Source organism: Hydractinia symbiolongicarpus, chromosome 14 (assembly GCF_029227915.1).
Source record: "Hydractinia symbiolongicarpus strain clone_291-10 chromosome 14, HSymV2.1, whole genome shotgun sequence".
Taxonomy (NCBI): Eukaryota; Metazoa; Cnidaria; class Hydrozoa; order Anthoathecata; family Hydractiniidae; genus Hydractinia; species Hydractinia symbiolongicarpus.
This window is the reverse complement of record NC_079888.1, coordinates 10,059,874-10,065,873: the sequence shown is the minus strand read 5'-3', so window position 1 is coordinate 10,065,873 and position 6,000 is coordinate 10,059,874.

Below are 6,000 nucleotides of genomic sequence, written 5' to 3'. Positions count from 1 at the left end.
CTCACATAGTATTCTGTCACAAATTTTCATAATATATATATATATAAGTCATAATGAGTCATGTTAAACAACAGCAATCAATCTGTATATAAGTTCATTTTATGTCAATTTTTGCACCAATTTTGCAACACAAAATACAAATTCTAAATAATACTAAAATCTCTTATTTTGGTCCTTCGCATACCGACGGTCTCCCACAAAAGTTTAATCAAAATGTAAAAAATGAGAGGTAACGACAAAATCAAAGTTTGCAAAATTTAACTATTTCAGTACATATATCTACTGCATATGCCCTCTAAAACAATATTTTAATCCAAAATGCCAAAGAAAAACAGTTTGCAACAAAAATCAGTTATTTCGATAATATTACATACACTCTTTCCTCACAAAAGCTTCACAAACTGTAAAAAAAATAATGGTTGTAGGGAGTGCTTCTGATTCAACAAAAAAGGTTTTTTTGACATATTGCATCTAGCCCTTACCCATTAAATCTTACACAAAATTTCCAAAACTATATACGATTTAGAACACATCAAATTTAAATTGAGAAGGATCAGTCATTTCGATATATTGTAGGAGTCCTCCCCAGTAAGAATTTATACAAAATATAGAAAAACAAAGCTTGCAAGGTGTAAAATTGAATTCTTCTTCTGTGTATATATATATGGTCCTTCCTCGCAAAATTAACATAAAATGTCAAAAAGGTTCAGATATAACATCTAACACAACAAAAATCAGTTCTATCAGTAATGTAATGCCATTGTCTTCCACCAAATGTTCCCCTTAAAGTTTCACAGACACAGCCTGTAAATTAAAAACAACTAAGATCAGGTATTTTGGTCTATTTCATACCATTCTGTTCCAAATAACTTATAAAATGTAAAAATTGAGTGGTAGATAGATAGATAGATGTGCATATTTTACATGGCTAGCCTCACAAATATCGAGGGATATACCCTGTCTATTATTTCCAGGAGGGGCCATGGCTTAGATGGAGAGTCCTAGAGTATTTAATGCTCCTTTTGAGCTACGCAGACCCAATTAGTAGGGCCCACGCTCTACTAGACAACTCCCGGCAACATCCAACGGCCCACACAGTGTGCCATCTCCCCAATTTCCCTCACATGGCTTGGGTTAACCCGGGGCTATGGTAACATTCACTCGCCCATGTTTTGAATAAGCTAGTGTGTGACTGTATCAATGATCATGCCCCGCTTAGAAAAATTAAATTGACGCGTCCTCCATCACCTTGGATGAATGACCCGAAAATAAGCTCGTTACAAAATCACACAGAGATATTACGAATGAAATCCAAATTGAGTCAACTAGTAAGCGATCGAAAAAGCTACAATAAATCAAAGTCAAAGTTGAAACGAACCATCAAAGAAACAAGACAGACGTTTCTAAGAAAAGCACTTTCTTTAAAGCAACCAAAGGAAGTGTGGAGGACAGTTAATCAAATTCTTAAACAACAACACAAACGAATTAGACACAGCCCAACTGATATCAACCAGTACTTTTGTACTTTGGCGAGTGAACTGACCAACAAAGAAAACACTAACACTGTTAATGCCGAATTCATAGAAAACCTACCAATCAATAACAGTGAAAACTCTTTCAAAATACAACACACTAATTACAACGAAGTTAGAAATATTTTACTGAGTTTAAAGAATGATTGCTCTACTGGTTTTGATAGTATTCCAGTAAAATATCTGAAACCAGTTGTTGATTTCGTCACTTCGCCACTTGTACATATAATTAACACAAGTATTGATAAAACAGTTTTTCCAGGTGCGTGGAAAGTGGCGAGAATTTGTCCTGTTCCAAAAATCGAAAACCCTACTCAAATTGCAGATTATAGACCAATTTCCGTGTTACCAGTTTTGTCTAAGGTATACGAACGTGTCATATTACAACAGCTTTGTGACTATATAGATAAACAGTCTTTAATGAATGAAACACAATCAGGTTACCGGAAGGGACACTCGACAACAACGATATTATTGAAACTAAGAGATGATATTCAAAAAGCTATGAATAAAAGCGAGGTAACCCTGGCTGTTTTAATTGACTACTCAAAAGCATTTGACACTGTACATTATGAAACTTTACTTCTCAAATTACACCAAATGAATTTCACAAAAGAAAGCTTATTGATAATCCATGACTATCTTTCCGAACGAAAGCAGTTTGTTCAAGTGGATGATAAAACATCAAACACGCAACCTATCCATTTTGGGGTACCTCAAGGAAGCATTCTGGGCCCAGTATTATTTAACTTGTATGTCATGGATCTGTCTCAGAATGTGTCATCTAACACAACACAGTATGCTGATGACACTGTATTATACCAACACTGCAAAATGAAAAATTTGAAAACATGTGCAAAAACACTTGAGGACGATCTGAATAGTTTATCTGGTTGGTCAACCAATCAGAACCTTCTATTTAATGATGGCAAAACGAAACAAATGTTATTCTCAACAAACAAAATGAGTTCCTATCATCATCTTGAAACAACTAACGACTGTAACATTATTCACAATGGTTGCTCAATCGAACGTAACTCAATCTCAAAAATACTGGGAATACATTTTGACGAAAATCTGAATTGGAAAAATCATATTACCAAAGTTACACAATCTTCCTATGCAGTAATTCGAGCACTTAAACAATGGAAACGATTTACTCCGTATCATGTGAGAAAGAACCTCGCTGAAACACTCATTCTATCCAAACTTAATTATAGTAATGTAGTATTTGGCCAATTACCAAAGTACCTATTAAATAGACTTCAGAGAGTGCAGAACACAGCAGCATCTTATGTTCTTGGAAGATATGTGAAAACAACAGACGTTATCGATCTTGGGTGGTTGCCAGTTAGAGAAAACATTGATTTCGCGACTGTTAAACTGGTACATAAAGCTTTACACACTGATACATGGCCAGACTATCTTCCATTACATATGAACACATTTAATCCACGTTTGGGTAATGAAATGACATTACAACATGGTGAAGCAAAAACGTTTTCTGAACAAGCTAACATATATAATGACCTACCACGTAAAATAAGAGTTTGTGAAAATTTTTTACAGGTTTAAAACAGATGCGAAAGAGTATTTCAAAGACAAAGGTCTAGCGAGGCTTCTGTCATTGTGATACTTTTTCTTACGTATAACTATTTTATTTTCATCTTTAACGACTTGCTGAGAATTACCATTACCATGTGTCTTGACTTATCTTAAGTGTAGGATTTTATAGTATTTTATTAATTGTATTATATGTATAAATTTATCATAACTTATTTGTAAATAACTTTTAACCTTTTCTCTTTTTTTTTTTTTTTATGGAGAAGAACCATTTGTAAATAATGGAACCAAAATACATGATGATGATGTTAGTTACTTGCCTCGGTTGCTCTGAAGCATGATCCTCCTTTGCTTCTCCCTCAACTTCACCAACCAGTGTCTTCTTGGCGCCAGCATAGTGAAAGTATTCGTGTTTTTATCGATTTAAATGTTTCCTGCACAGGTCTTTTAATACTCTCCGGTACATGTGATAGTAGCCACTCTGACCACTCCTGCAGTTTACTATTAACTACTGGATGAGTTCTCTTCAGCTCCTGGCGTTCAAACTCACTCATTTCCTCGAACGTGGGAACGTAAGGCTCGATGTTCTTCTTAATAGGACGTGATCTAGCCATCTCTTGTTTTTCAAATATGTCCATGGCTTGTGGTGAAAATGGGGTAGGCTGTGTATCTAATAAAGCAATAAGGTCTGCTTTGCGTAATTTTGAATAACCCTTAATCCCACGGGTTTTCGCAATTACATGTAATTGTTTTACAACATTTGAATTCAAATTCATATTCTTTATTATATATATTTTTTAATCTCAATCAACAATTTTTCTGGCGCGGTCATATTTTTTGAGTAAGGGAATTTCCCTTTACTCATATTCTGTATATATGAGTATATGCTATTAAGGCCGTTTCACATTACAGCAATATATAGAAAAATATTGACAGCAATATATTTATGAATAATGATATCAATTGAAAATTATTGAATTCATTTTATTGGAAAATATTTCGAATTATTGCAAATTGTCTCTTTAAATGTCTCTTTAAATGTCCATTTAAATTTTGTTGTAATTCAAAATATCTGAGGAACAGAGAAAAGCGGTTGCTGCGATTATTATTGCTACAACTATATGTGCGCTTGGAAGTCAAGTTATCGTTCAAAAATTCCATAAGTGCATACCAAGGCCAATTAGGCTTCTTCAAATCAGCTCTCCCGCTTCCACTTTTCCTCTTCGATTCCTCATAATTCTGACGTAATGTCCCATAATAAGTCTTCATGCTGTGCATCTTCTTTTGTACTTCACTCTCGCTACAATTTAGCTCGGCTGCAATCGCTACAAGTGCCAGTTGTTTTTTGTTTTTGTCCATATATCCTGGGCAACTAACTTTGTATAGAACTTCGTGTTGTGACCACAAATTTATCAAATGTTCAGTTTTACCACTACTCCAAACTTTCTCATGTTTCAAGCCTTTTCTTCCTCGCTTCTGAGGTTTCGCAGAAGTTTCATCTTCTGGATTTTGAAATACGGGGCTGAGTGAAGGTTGAAGTTGCTGTGGCACGCTCTGACCGAATATTTGTGTGTTTTGGCTCAAGATTGACGAGGTTGGTTTTGGTGAGCTCTGAGTGAAGACATGTGCGTCATGTTGCTGTTGCGTCGTAGCTTGAGGAAATAGTATTTGATCATTCGTAGCAAAATCGTGTGGCTGACTTTCAAAATAATAAATGTTATTTTGCTCCATCTTTTATCTTCGATCGTATGTTTCATTTACTGTTTATTTCAGACAGACAAATTTCGAATACTTTGCTGATTCGATTTTTCTATTGTTCGGAGAACAATTGAGTCTTCTCACAACAAAAGAATTTCCCTTGCAATATTTTTTAATTCAAACCGTGTTTGAATTAAAAAGTCTTGACAAGTATTGAAAACGATTGCGTAATGTTTTTTCGAACGTGTCTCAAAAGTTGGTTTCACATTGTGTCAATTAATTGAGGCAATATTTTTCAATAGTTATCAATAATTTCCAATATATTGGATTCAATATATTTCTGTAATGTGAAACGGCCTTTATATATCATTTCATATTATTTTGTGTTAGTTACTGGTACTTAATATTATTTTGTGTTGGTGACTGGCATTATACGGAATTTCCCTTTGGTCGACGTCGTCTGCGCCAGAAGGTACATTTCTCTATCTCTGGAGTTTGGTTTAGCTATACGGAGTCTGCCAACGAATGTTCTTAAAGTGAAATATTGCAATATATGACTGTTTAAAACTATTTCCTAAAAAAATAAAAAATAATCACCATAAAGAACAAGTTAAAAAGACAATACATTATTTTCCTACTTCTTTATCTATTCTAAACATACGAAGTATATTGTAGCTATAGGGAGTGTGGGAACATTAGTTTCATTGCAGCAAAATTATGGCATACAGATTGTGAGATACAGAAAGTATGTTATGCAGAATTTGGTATGCAGAGTATGCAGAATGTGCTATAAGGTGTATGCCATACGGACTATGCTATACGGAGTATGCTTTACAGACTATGCCATACGGATTATTCTATATGGAGTATGCCATGCTTAGTATACGAAGTGTGACATGCTTAATATACGAAGTTTGCTATATGCAGTGTGACAGGCTTCATATACGAAGTATGCTATATGGAGTGTGACATGCTTAGTATACGGAGTGTGACAGTATTAGTATACGGAGTGTGACATTGCACGGAGTAGTGTGACATGCTTAGTACACGGAGTAGTGTGACATGCTTAGTACACGGAGTAGTGTGACATGCTTAGTATACGGAGAAGTGTGACACGCTTAGTATACGGAGTAGTGTGACACGCTTAGTGTATGGGGTATGACATGCTTATTAAACGAAGTATGAAATGCTTAATATACGAAATTTG